Source organism: Mesocricetus auratus, unplaced genomic scaffold, assembly GCF_017639785.1.
Source record: "Mesocricetus auratus isolate SY011 unplaced genomic scaffold, BCM_Maur_2.0 Super-Scaffold_100010, whole genome shotgun sequence".
In the NCBI taxonomy this organism is placed as follows: domain Eukaryota; kingdom Metazoa; phylum Chordata; class Mammalia; order Rodentia; family Cricetidae; genus Mesocricetus; species Mesocricetus auratus.
This window is the reverse complement of record NW_024429194.1, coordinates 79,545,874-79,559,571: the sequence shown is the minus strand read 5'-3', so window position 1 is coordinate 79,559,571 and position 13,698 is coordinate 79,545,874. Positions and strand designations below refer to the sequence as shown.

Genomic DNA, 13,698 nt, shown 5'->3' with positions numbered 1-13,698 from the left:
TTTTTTTTTTTTACTATTTCTGGCCAGAGTAGCACTCAGCAGGAATATCTTAAATTTAGAATTTCCTTTGATATATTTAAGAAATGTATCTACATCGAATTCAAGCTTTTATAATTACAACTTAGATTATTATAAACCATACCAGCAGTGCAGCCCCCTTTCCCCATACCTTCGGGCAGTCCTACCCTGGACTGCACAGCACTCAGACCTGACAGGGTTGGTTCTGACCTGGAGGGACTCGTAAGAGTATCACAGTCCATGCATGCCAACTGCTGACCCTCCCACCTACAGAAGTGCTTGTTGATGGGGATCCTAGCCAGGGCTGTGGCATGCGGCTGCATCTGATAAGGACCCTCTGCCCTCTGTGGTGCTTCTGTGTCCCAAGGCCTCAATGGCCTGCTATAGTTGTACCGAGGCTTCTGTTTCTTGCATGACAAGCCGTAGTCACTTCTGATTGTGGCAACACTGGGTGTATGGGGGGTACCTCCTCTTATGGCCGTGTGATCCAGGTTCCCTTGTCTCAGCAGGACCCCCAAATAGCTACCGGTAGGGCTTCAATGACTTCTCTGCATTGTAGACTGACAGAACAGGTCCCATTTCACACAGCATAGGGACCCTTCTCCTCCCAGGGCCAGGCTCTTGGCAGCCACGCCAAGCCATTGCTGGCATGGATTCCCGGCGTTCTTGGTCGAGCGCATGGCATCGGAATGCTACCTGCTTTGTCTCTGGCGTCAGCTGGCAAGCAGTCACGTGGCCGTATGCGTGAGGCCAGAGCTAGAGACCAGAGACGCCTCCCGGACAGCTTCCTCTTAGCTCGCTCTGCCTATCCTTTTCTTGGCTTTCAGCATGACTGTCTGAGCAGGCAGAAAGCAGAATAAAACTAGTAGGCTGCCCAGGGAAGGCCAGATCTGTGTGGTTTGCCTGACCACCCTTTACCTGAGTCGTCATGGACAGAAAGTCCCTTACCATGGCCCACATGATGAGGAGTTAGTTGGTCAGTGGTTCCTCCACCATCCCCGGTGGCCGAGCTGGCTCTGTGGTGCCTAGGTATCTGGGAAGAGGTAGTATATGCTGCTCCCCCATACTGTAGATTCATTGCGTTTCTCCATGAGTACCTCTGATGTCATATAAAGGGCCCAAAGTGACATGGAGCTGAGAGGATCTGGCAGGGGCAGGTGGCTGAGTCTGATCATTTCAGCAAAGTCGCCCCTGTCAGGCCCTTAGCTCCTCTAGCTGTTTCTGATGGCTCCATCATAGGATTATGTCCCCAAGGCAGTGACAAGGAGTGGCTTTAGTTTCACTGAAGGGTCTGGGAGAACAGAGGTGGTGTGTTTCAGCTCTACCCTGGCACTCCTCGTTCTTGGCTGCTTGGTGGCTCTGGGATCCTCTTGGCTCTCCCAGACATTGGGTACTGAGCACACTGCCCAGTGCCAGGCATAATGTCCACCTCCCATCAACTACAGGTCGGAGACATAACCCCCCTCGTTAATTTCGGTGAGAAAACCGAGGCTGAGAGCAGTTTTGCGGATTCTTAGCCAAATTCAAACCCATAGTCCAGACTCCTGGCTGAGGCAGCTCTCGCCTCCATGATTAGGATGGGTCACGCTAAGAGTCTTGGTCAGGGGGTAGCTGGAATGGGAGCCCTGGCTCTCCCGAAGGAGAACAGCCGAGTGCCGGCCACCTCCTGCTACTCTGTAGAACCCAGCATAGGAACAATGCGGCCTCTATCTGGAGCAGTTCGGGCAGCCTGGACTCCAGGCCCCTCAGAACGGCTTGGCTGGCCAGGCAGTCGCAACATGGCGCCAGGGCCACCCTGCCCATCTACAGGGCTGGCTGTTGCCAGGGCTGGGGCTGAGCTGGTGTTCCAGGCGTTCTCAGGCTAGCTGCTGAGTGGTCAGGCACTGTGGTATCCTCCCTCCTCTCCCTGTCGTCCAGCCCCCGCCTTTTTTTTTTTTTTTTGGTGGTGGGTTTCGGGGCCCGGCCCACCCGCCTCTGCCACGTCTGCCATCCTCCAAGCACCCACGAGCATCTTTCGAAAATTCCCGGTGGGCGGGGCCGAGCTGTAGCGGCCGCCTCTGCCCCCCCCCTCCCCGGGAGCCAGTGCCAGATGAGAGAGAGCAGGAGACAAAAGTAGCATTTTCCTCGTCCTCCTAGGCTGGCAGCAGGGCCTTCCCCCAGCGCCACTTGCTCCTGGCAGTCCTAACCCCGGACGCCAGAGTAGCCAAGGCCCAGGCCAGGATGCACGGACTGATGGACGCCAGAGCCCAGGGCCTCTCCGGCAGAGACTGGCACCTGGGGACAGCCTTTAGGCTGGTGGGAGCCCTCTTACCCAGCCAGGGCAGGGGACATCGTTTTCACTTCCTGGCTTTTGAGAAAGTGACCCTGTCCTTCAGTTCCTTGGTAAGTGACCTTCTCCCTTTCGCCTGCTGGGGACGAGCAGAGGGCCCTGCCATCTTGTGCTCCGTGCCTGTTAAGTCTCCTTCCCTCTAATTGGCTTAACCCAAACCCCAAATTCTATTCCAGAGCCCCCCCCCAGTCTTGAGTGAAGCAGGCACTGCCAAAAACTGCAGGGAAGAGAGAGAAACCAAGCCATTTATTTTTAAGATCCAAAGCTATGGCTTTCGAAATGATAATGAAAACACACGTTTGGTATTTCACAGTGGCTGCGTGTTCAGTGAGGAGCTGAGGGCTGGAGGAGGCACCAGTCGGCAAAGCCACTCTTCCTTGCCTGTGTTGCTTTGTTGTTGAAGGGGGTCTTATTATTTCATTAGCATTTTTTTTAACTTTGGCAGTACCGGGAATAGCAGAGGGGGAAAACGCAGAACCATCGTATGGTTCTCCAGCAAAGGGCACAGGCAAGGCCAGCCAAACACAAGAGGGAGGACTTTCGTGTTCAGAAACAGAGGTGGTTTTATTCTGTCCCGCATCCCTAATGCCACCATTTCCACGGTTTAGGGATTTAGTTCCTTCTGCCTTTCGTTTCATTTTGTTTTATTTATTTTTTAAAAAGAAGAAAGCTTTTCTTGGCTCAGCGTGGGGAAAATCCGGGGTTCTACACTCTGCTTTTAAAGCATTTGCTTTTAAGGTTTTTCTTTTTCTTTTTTCATTTTGAGGGGAGAATCTAACATCACAGTAATGTGCCCAGCTTGTAACCACGTTGCCAGGCTGGGCGAGACCTGCGACCAAGCAGGCCTCTGGAAGAGCACACCAAGTGGTTTCCAGGCCTGTCTAGACCCTGTCCCATACTGGTTCCTCACCAGCAGAGTTGTGCTAGGCCACATAGGGCCTAAACTGTGGCTGATGAGGCTAAGGAGCCCCTGAAGACCTTTGTGTAACCCGCCATGCCCATGCTGCTGTGAGCCGAGTTAGTGCTATCTGAGTTCAGTCGCAGGCCCCATCCTTTATAAAAAGAGACCCTTTGCAGAGCCCAGCCGCCTGATCACCTCCACCCTTCTGGCACGCTGACAAAAGCGCCCTCGACCACAGCCCGGGTCCTTGTGTTTGAGGGTAGCTGGGGTCTTGATTTATGGGAACTGGAAAATCCTACACAGAAAGTTCCACTGCACAGGAAGAGGAAAATTCCCAAGTACAGACATCTTTGTTTCCCTAGTCCAGACGCACATGGGCTCTATGTGTCCGGGGACTCAGCCACAGCAGCCACCCGGAGCAGACTTCGCTAGATATGAAAACGGAACCCAGCCCGGCTGCTTTTGTTCTTATGCTAGGCAGCAGTCGATACGGAAGGGTTTGGGGCTGCGGAGACAGGCATATATAGCTGAGATAATTAAAACATTTTCACGATTATGACAGCCACATTCTGCTGCTGCAAGCTGGAGGATTCATTCCACCCAAATATTTAGCAAGCATCGGATAAAACACTAGTGGCAAAATAAAAGTAATAGGGGGAAAAGCAGCGTAATATATTTCAAAGGCAAAAGCATGGCAAAGAGAATTAGGCAAGGAAGAAAAGGGAGGTTAACAGCTTGAAAGAAACTGCATTTTAACAACTGCCCACCCTTCACCTGTTGTTTTTAATAGTTAATGTAGGTGAATATAGCTCCAATTTTAAGTTCTGGGTGGATGTGTGGTAGAATTTCTTGAGCGCTAATTCATCTTCCTTTTGAACAAGGGGAAAGTATGGAAAAATAATCCATGTAAATATCTTCACTGTTAAATTAGTACCTTCCACTCTGAGTAAATTTACCCATTGCTTTTAATGTTTGTCTATCACACCGTCTTTACACGTGTGGGAAGATTTGAGTATCCACTTGCCACCTTACGTTTTGAATTCCTTTATCATCAGACCCCCGGCCCCCAAATGTAAAATGTCATCCTCTTTTTAAAAAAAAATGGGCAAAATCTCAGCTCTTTCCATGGCACCCATTGCTTTTTGACAGTATTTTTTAAAAAAAGAAAGAACCACGCAAAGCAGTTTCCACATCACTGCTTCTATATAAATTCCACTATAGACAGAAATTATACATTCTTGAGGCACAGATGGGCTGGTCTGTCATTACCACTGCCTGGTACTTGTTGGAACACACGGCATATTTTAATTGTGGAGTCAACAATTTCGAAGAACTGAGGTCAAAATAAACAAGCCGCATTTGTGTCGAGAAGCAAACTTGTTCCATGATCTTCTGGAAGGGCTGACAGAGTACCACTGCCGTGTTAGATTTTTTTTTGTCTCTGGGTACTCATGCATGTGTGCTGTGTGTGTGTGTGTGTGTGTGTGTGTGTGTGTGTGTGTGTGTGTGTAGGCATTTTCACACCATGGGCACGCACGTGAAGGTCGGAGCGCAACTCACAGGAGTCAGCTCTCTCCCTGCACTGTGTGACTTCCAGAAACTGAGCTCGGATTGTCAGGCTTCACAGACACATACTGTTACCTGAGAGCTGGCTCACCAATCCTGTCCCCATCTTGTAAGACTCCAAATGCCCTGTGTCAGAGGTCCTTCCTTATTTTAATTAATTACCAATTTTTATCTCCAGTTCCAACTTGTGGGATGTGGAATTATTAGTATATCTCCTTAACTATAAGGAGGTTCAGCCTCCTGATATTTTGGGTTAGCATGCATGTAATTATTTTGAGACCTGCACACGGAAAAAACAAATAATAAATATTTCAAATGGTTTTAAGTGAGTCAATTGCATAGAATAGGTATAAATTTAAAAAAAAGTCTCAGCAAGGTAAGAAAATACATATATGTGGGGGCTGTATCAACACACTAGAGGCCAGAGCACTCTTACAGCCACAATTTGCAGATGGTGAAAATTGCTTATTTTGGGAATTGTGTACGTGCGATGATGTAATCAGCCGTAAACTGCACTTTCGCCCCCTTCCCCATGTGTTCAGCACTGACCTCTGTACTTCTGGAGTCCAAAGCTGTGCCCCTGGTCTGTAGAGAGCATTTGAGGCTCCTGCACTGGGAGGGAGGAGGGAAAGGCCTTCTGCACACTGCCCCAGCGCCCCCATCCCCGGGAGCTCCAGCCCCCACACCCGTTTGTTAATAGAAATGCTTTGTCGTGGCTTGTTTATTTGAAGGCTTGTACCTGTTGGTGGAGATGTTAGCGAACAGTGGAAATGGAACATTGACGAACTCCTCCACAGGTGGCTGGGAGTGGTGAGTCTGAGTATCTACCCCCTTCACACTTTTCCTGTGGGTCTGCAGGTCTGTCAGCCACTGCCTCAGAGTCAGGGGAAACTGAAGTCAACGAACTCGAAGCCAGGGGGTGGCGACAGTGTTGTGTCAGTCATGGGCATGGCTTCGGTACTGTTTGGGCCAGGGATACAGTGGCCTTTCACTTTCGGAAGATCGCGTATGTAGGGGAGAGAGACAAAGAGTTGCTCTGGCTCTGTATTCTGTCTATAAGTCAGTTACACTTTCCGAGCCTCAGTTCCCCTGTCTGTAGAATGGGAACAGGAAGCAGAGATCTATCCAACACCAGAAGACTCAGTTAATGGAGCACATCCTTGCCCAGTCATTGCTTCCTCGCTGTACTTTGGAGCCTCAGAACGTTTCCCAAAGCACCTGGAGAGGTGGGGAAATCAGAGAGATACAGCCAGCAGTTAGGTCAAGAATGAGGCCCCGTTTCCTCCAAAGTTCCTACAGGTCAGCTAAAGTTTTTCACTTGTGTGTGCCCCCTCCGTGTACAGGTTAGAACATGGATGTGCAATGAGGTCTTTGCAGGGAAACGTGCATAGAGGCATGTGTGTGTGACATGCACACACAAACATGGGTGTCTATTTTCCCAGTGGCTAGTATTCAGACCCGGCCCAGGTACCCGTAATAGACGGGCATTTTCTACCAAGGTGGGCAGTGCCTTTTAGATATTGTCTCTCTTCTTCTTTAAGTGAACCATGGAGCCCTTTTTACATCCTTGCAACAACTGTGGTAGACAGCCCATCACTGTCCCTAGGGGTCTGAGATGAGCCCCCTTCCCTAGGCTGGGAAGTTGAGGTGAGGGTGGGGTGGGGGTACAATCAGTTCCAGAGCAAAGATAGTCAGACGTAGTCATCAGGCCCAGGGAAGGCCCAGACTGCGTTCTCCCTATGTGGATGGACGGTTCCAGGCGCCGGCCATTTGCAGACCTGGAGGAATGAGAGTGAGCCTCTGGGCCCAGCAGAGGAAATGGCGGCCCAGAGCGGGGAATCTAGGAAGGCGGGCCGAGGGCGGGGAGCTGCCCGGAAGTCCTGCTATTGCTGCTGGTCAGCTGCTAGGGGCCTTCTTCCAAGGAGCCACCCACAGGGCTGGGCCTTCCCAGGCAGGTCTGTGTATGCCTACAGGCATGCTGGGCCCAGGGCAGGGCTTGCCCGTTAGGAACACTGTACATACAGCAGAGGGGTTAGATGAGACAGAAGCCCGGCACACCTTCTGACAGGTCTTGGAGCTTGATTTTTAAAAAGAGGGTTACAGCACCTGGCTCAGACTGTGGAGGAAGCCCATGAATTGTTTGTTGTCTTTATTAACCTCGTTGTGTCCTAGTAGGTAGATCTAGGAAGCCTGAACTTTTAAGTGAGTTACTTGTTCACCTCAGCCTCAGTGCTCCGCCTCAAAATGGGAGGGCATGAGGCACAAGGGCTTCTTGTGAAGAAATTAAATATCTGTGAAGTGATGGGACATTTGGCCTGATGCAGGGCTGTTGATGGGTAGCAGTTGTGGGTGGACCACGGGAAAGAGTCCTTGACATTGGGCCTTGTGACTCTCTAGGCTTTGAGTTTGGGTAGGGGATGCAGGCTGGAGCTGGGGTGCTCAGGAGGTAGCCTGGACATACTAGTATGTACGGGAACCTCTGGCCCAGTTTCCTGGGCGCCCAGCCCTGAGCGAGATTCCTGGGGTGGGTGTGCCTATGCTTCTGGCTTAGGCGTGGGATCCTGCCTGCTCTCTCCCTGCCAGGACTCATGGGATGAACCTCACCTGGGCCTGGGCTTTCAAAGTCCCTGTTAGTAGCCTAGTGTTTCTGCCAGGTGCTAGCACGTTTGACCTTCTGATAGACCCCTGCAGGGTCCAACATGGCTGCTATCAGAGGTCTCGGTGTCAGGGAGGCACTCCATCCAGCCTAGGCTTTTTCTGCGGACGTAGAGTGAGTCACCCAATGCCAGTATATCGGGAGACTCAGCACCTGAGGACTGGGGCATGGGGATCTCAGGCCTGTATCCAGAGTGCTCTGGCATCCTGGGAAAGCTCTGCCCCTCAGATGTGGTCATTCGTGGGCCATCCAGCTCAGGGGCCAATGCCAGGCACCTGAAAGTGGGCACTCCCAAGGCCAAGCTTGCAACTGAGACCTCAGCTAGGTGCCAAGGCAGCAAAAGAGTGGCCACTATAGTCAGTGTCCAGCTGCCAAGAGAGGAGATAAGACCAGGTAGGCAGGCCTGGTTAGAGACCTCCACAGCTGAAAGCCCCTGCCTTGGCCCAGGTGAGGGCTTGGCCACAGTAGGAGTTTCCCAGAGAGCACTAGTGCAGGTAGGTTATCACAAACATGTCTTACTCTGTGTGCCTGAGAGACCTCATTTTGCAGAATACCCACTATGTGCTAGGCTCAGGCTGGGACATTTCATGAATTTTTAAAAACCATGTCCATTTTTAACTTGAATCTATCCAATCCGTTTTCATCTCAACATCTGACCAGGGCCCATGCTGAACTAGTCAGAATGTAAAATAAACAAAACTCAGTCCCTGCCTTAGTGGAAGAAGTCCCAGTCTAGTGAGGGGTGGATGTCAGCTTTTCTTTACAAGAGAATAGAGGTGCAGAGAGGCCAAGGAACTTTCCCATAGTCACATAGCTTGGGTACCAGAACCCTAACCCTGATCTTCCCCATGGCTGTGCCAAATGACCTGGCATTGGACTCCTGTTTATTTTCTGCCTGTTGGAGGCTGGCCTTGGCTGGTTCTCCCTAGACACCCAACACCAGCAAGAATCTTACCTTTGGCCCGGAGTTCTGCTACAGAAAGGAGTTGTCCTGGAGCTCCAGGCCATGTATGTTTGAGGGTGCTGAAAATCTCTCCCTGACAGAACTACTATCGCCCCTATGCTGGTGCCTGCAGGTCTAAAGGGTCTGGGGTATTGCCCTAACTCATGGTCTCCATACTGTCATGGTCTAATGTGCTGTGAACCACACTCAGGGATCATACTGTTGTTCTCCATGGCCCTGAGGCAGGGAGCTACTGAGCTACTTGGGACTGTGGGCCTAGATGCTGGGTCTAAGGTCCTGGTAGACTCATAAAAGGCCAGTTCTTGATGGTGAATCGGGAATGTGTTAGCATAGAGAGCAAGGGAGCCTTCTATGAATCCCAGCAGGCCATTGGTTGGTGTGGCCCACCCTGGGGGCTTGAGTCCCCAAGCCCACAGAGTCTCTTGCATATCAAGAGTAGTGCCAAGCTCCCTCCATCCTTCAGGGTCACATCACATAGGTTTTAGGCCCCACAGCACACCAGGCCAAGTGTGCTTTGGGAGGAGACCCAATAGCCCCATCCAGAGTACGATGGAGAGGACCATCTAGTGTTCTAGAGGTCTGCCTCCCCCCATTCTACCCATACCAGCAGGCCTGAGGCACACAGAGCACCAACATGGCTGGCATGGCAAATGCAGATATCCTCGGGAAACCCAGGCTCCTACTTAGATGCCATGGGCCCAATCCCTTCCGAGGAGACTCAGGTTATAGGTTTGGAGCATCTGAGGAATTCAGGAGACTTCCTGGAGGTGGTGGACCCACAGCCCCGGTCTCTTCCCTAAAGCTGACCGCCAGGGCTATGACTGCAGGGCCCCGCGCCCAACCCTACTCCTGCCACGTCCCAGGGCTCCCTGCCAGGCGCCACCCCACCCCAGCCCTGTACAGGCCACATCTGCTGCAGCAGCCACGCCAGAGCTCCACCTCCTATCCTGTCCCCATGGAAACCAAGGGGGGGGGGTTAGCCACTGACTGGTTTCCATTAGAGCAGCCTGCTTTTCTGGAGCCCTGCCCCTGAGCTTCAAGGCCTCCCCAGAGACTTCTTCCTGCATTTGCTGAGCACCACTTAGTCTATGCCAGCGAGCCCAAGGGTCCCAGCATTGCCTACACTGGCCGACTTACATCAGGGGAGTATCAGGTGGGTTCAGGGCCCTGCCAAACTCTGGGGATGCTTTGGGTCTTGGCAAGTTACGGTATTAGGACTTGGTGCTTCCTCACCGAAGACTATCACTTCAGAGATTTTTATAGCCCAGAAACCTGTGTGCCTGACTGAGTCCTGCCTGGATTCCAGAGCTCCCACCCAGCCATAGAACCTAGGGGTCGTTGGACCCCCTTTCCTATCTTTGGGCCTTGGCTGCCCCATCCACAACATGAGAGGGTCAGCAGCTTTGCCTGAGTGCCTTGTAGATAGACTTTAAAAAGAAGGAAAAAGGGAAGGAGGGAAAGGAAGAAAAGAAAGAGAAAGCGGAGCCACGTCAGTGCTGGCTCCTCTAGGTTCCCAGGCCCGGGTTTTGCTTCCTTTCAGAAAAGGTTTTTAAGGAAACTTGGTCATGGAATGTAACAGAGATGGTGGTTGGAGAGGCCCCGGGCCAGCCGGAGCCCTCAGCATCTGTTTGGCACCCAGTGACCTGGCTATGAATGCAGCAACAGGAGGCTTCAGTCCTGCCAGCGGGTTCTGCAAATGACTGGAGAGGTTTCCAGAGATCCGAAATGTAGGCTGAAAATGAGATCCAGCTTTTAAAACCTCGGTGGGTTCATCCCTAGGAAGGTGGGGAGGCCTGCAAAGGGGATACACACTGGCTTTGTAAAATTCACTCAGGGGCTGTATGTATCTATGGTAGCTCAGCCTGGCTGGCCTTTATACCAGTGGCACGGTAGCATGCTACCCTCCTTCATGGAATCGGGAAGCTGCATTAGAGTATGGGCATAGTGCTTGGGGCACCGGCTCTGGGGAACTTTGGGGGCAGCCTCCACATGGGAAGATTGGCTCCTGTCCGCTTGTGAGGGACCATCGAGGGTGCTGGTACTACTGAGGCTACTGAGTTCTACCCATGTTGATCCCACCCCAATGATGAGAACCGCTGGCACCAGGCCATTTAAGTCATCCAAGCCACTTGCATTGCCTCCTGCGCCTCAGTGTTTTCATCTGCAAAATAGACACAGTGACTGGGACTCTGTGTGAGAGCTAGATGAGAGGAGGGGTTAGGGCTGGATAAACGGCAGCAGGCAGTATCTAAATGGTATCAGTGCAGGGTCCTTAGGACGGAGAGAACAGGCCACACGTTCCAGTTGCTACTCCCCGTGTACTCGGAACCCTGCCTTGATATTGTCTCTGTTTCATTCCCATTCAGGTGCCACCCCAGCCTCCCATCCCTAGGCCACCTGGGGTTACTGGCCCATCCCTGTGTCAGGGAAAGTAGCTCGTGAGGATGCTGACTTTATACCTCCAAGGAATGGGGTGATGGCATTTTCATTCTTCTGCCCTGGGCAGGGAGGAAACTTAGGTGGGGACGGTGGCCTCTGGTGGCTACAGTCCAGCCTGCAAGCATACAGCCTCGCAGCTGCAGGCCAAAAGAGCTGGAGAAAGCAGCATGTTGAGCCTGGCCTGGACTGATTTAGACATTCAGGAGACTAGAAAAGCGTAGGAAATGAAGGAAATTTCCCCAGGGAAGGGAGAGACAAGATAGAGGAGCTTAAGTGCCTGGATAATTACAAAGCATGGCCTGATGATTTACTGCCAGGCAGCCTGGCTCCTCTAACTGCCTCCACTACCCATCTTTCTGGGCCCCCCATGCCCTAGAGACCAGCCATGGGGAAGGCAGAGAGGCCATGGACACTGCCCCACACCCAGCCTCACATTGTCTCCTGGAGTTGGGCTCAAAGTCAGCTCTCACAGGAGGCACTATGAAGGGGACCAAGCTTCACTCTGTGCTGGGCTCAGACATCTGGTATCCGGGTGGCTTCAGAGAACTCGGACCTGACCCAACCCCATTCTGTAGACTGAGGAAAGGGGGCTATGAGATCAGGCCCTCACAGTCAACACACTAGCCTGTGCTAGAATGTTGCAGGGACCGTAGTAGACAGCTAAAAAGACTGCCTGTCCCTCCCACCTGAAAGAAGGCTCCCATCCATTCTCAGTTGAAGACCAATCTCCTGAATGGAACATTTATTGTGGTTTGTTTTGAGACAGGGTCTCACAGTGTAGCCTTATCTAGTTTGGAACTTGCTGTGTAGACCAGGTGGGCCTTGAACCCACAGAGATCCACCTGCTTCTGCTCCTGGAGTACTGGGATTAAAGGTGTGTGCGCCATGCCCAGGTCTTGGAGGAACTCTTGACAAGCCTTGTGTCTCCACAACTCTTTTTTATTTTATTAGGACCCCATGTCACTATGTAGAAGCCCTCCAAACCTTGTGCTCACCACCTATACTGTGGACATACAGCTCCTGTGGTCCTCTCACCCGTGTCTACGCTGGGAGCTCCTCGGGAAGGACAGCTATCACCACTCATGGTCTTACAGCCTGACTCAGGTGTGTTTGGGGGCAACTTTCTGGAAGGAAGGTCTCCATGCCTCCACGTGAGGCACTTGACTGGGGCCTCTCCCAGGACTTTCTCCGGTGCCATGAAACCCAGTGCCCTCGAGGGCTGATCTACCTGTGTGGAACTGCAGCTGTCTTGTCTGCCGTCTTCCTGTTTGTCATTCACCTTCCGGGTTCTGTGATCAACACATACACTGTGTCTTTGTCTAGCGAAGCTGGTGTACTGTAGCTTGATTCTAGCTGTATAACAAGTGTGCACTGGAGTTCATTGTGGACTGGGGGGTAGGAGCTGTGTAGCCAGGGACCCATTTCTCATCAGCCTTGGCCTTAGTGACCCATCTGTCTCACTTTAGTCCTGATATTGGTGGGTAATTGGAAGGTTCTAGAGTCCCGATTAGAAGCAGCTGTCTTGAAAGCATTCCTGGGCTTCAACCTGAGCCCCTACATCTGAAGTCTCCCTAGAGACCAGGAGGATTGACCCACAAAGCTGCATGTGTCTATTGTATAGATAAGACACTAGGAGCAACCACCTACTTTCCCAGCCCAGATGCTAGGACGCTGTCACCTGGAGGGCACTCGTGCAGTGCCCAGCCCAGCCCATCAGTTTCCTGACACATGGGGACCACTATGGGGCAGGTGTACGCACGTGCACGCTGCAGCATGCAGCGCATGCGCAGCACACACACACACACACACACACACACACACACACGAAGGTGGGTTGTGTATGCCAGGTCAGATATGGCCTCTGCTCTCTTTTCCTTTGTGTCCTAGGCTTTGGTTCATGAATGCAAAGTTAGCCATCTGTCCAGAGAGAAACTGACCTTGCCTAAGTTACCACTATGTGTTTGTCCCCTAAAACAGAGACATTCCCAAAATGTGTGTGATGTGGAAGCGGTTAGCACTATCCGCCAGCATGTGCAAGGCTCCTAACAGAAGCAGATACCACAGGAGCTCTACAAGGCCAGTAACCCCCTTGTCCAGATAGCTAATGACCACAGCAGTGGAGTCACTTTAGGGTAGGACCCTTGTGTTCTAGAATGTTCTGAGTCTTTTATCTGAAAAAAAATCTGAAAAGAAACCAGGACTTGATTTCCCTGTTATGCTGGCATCACAGACACTGGCATCATTTGTGAGACATTCCTTAGCATTCTAGGTGGGAGTGCAGATGGCCTTGTGTCTGGTGGTGGCTTGATTTTTCAGCGTCAACTGGACATTAGTGGGAGCTGGTGGTTGCTTGTGGGAGACTCCCCTGAGAGTGCCTGGTGGATGGATAGGAAGCTCACACCTGGTTGCTTTCTCACTCCCCTATGAAATCCATGGGTATATAGTAGGTATAAGTGGCTGCTCTTAGATACATAAGTGTGGCTTGGAGCAAACAGGTTCCTGAAGGCCATGCAGCCTGGGAGATCGTGTTTGGCTACTTGGCTTTGGCTAGAGCTGAACTTCTCCTAGGGACAACCATTCTGCCAATCTAGATGGATGCTATGGCCCCACTGGACCCTGCAGATAGACCTAATTGTATGGTTGTAAGTCTGGGTAGGAATGAGGCGGGGGTAGGGCTGGGCTGCCTGGTGTTTGGTCTGAAAAATTCAGTTCTACCTTAATGGGTCATGAACCATGAAGATGGCCTAGAGAAGTCCTGTCACACCAGTAACTATAGCATGGAGCAGCTCTTAGAGACAGAAGGACAGCTTTGGGAGGCTCATCAG

The 13,698-nt window shown here is 51.7% G+C and overlaps 1 long non-coding RNA gene across 10 annotated transcripts in view; it reads left to right on the top strand.

Annotated features, from left to right (window-relative positions):
* LOC106020897 overlaps positions 1–13,698 on the top strand; it is a 29,188-nt gene continuing 15,490 nt past the window's right edge. The window contains exons 1-3 of one of the 10 annotated variants that reach the window (XR_005880071.1): positions 7–2,400; positions 5,546–5,624; positions 11,825–11,977. This is a non-coding gene — a long non-coding RNA (uncharacterized LOC106020897). Of the gene's footprint in view, positions 11,978–13,698 lie in introns of all 10 variants that reach the window. The other 9 variants (XR_005880069.1, XR_005880074.1, XR_005880070.1 and 6 more) reach the window with 9 other exon arrangements.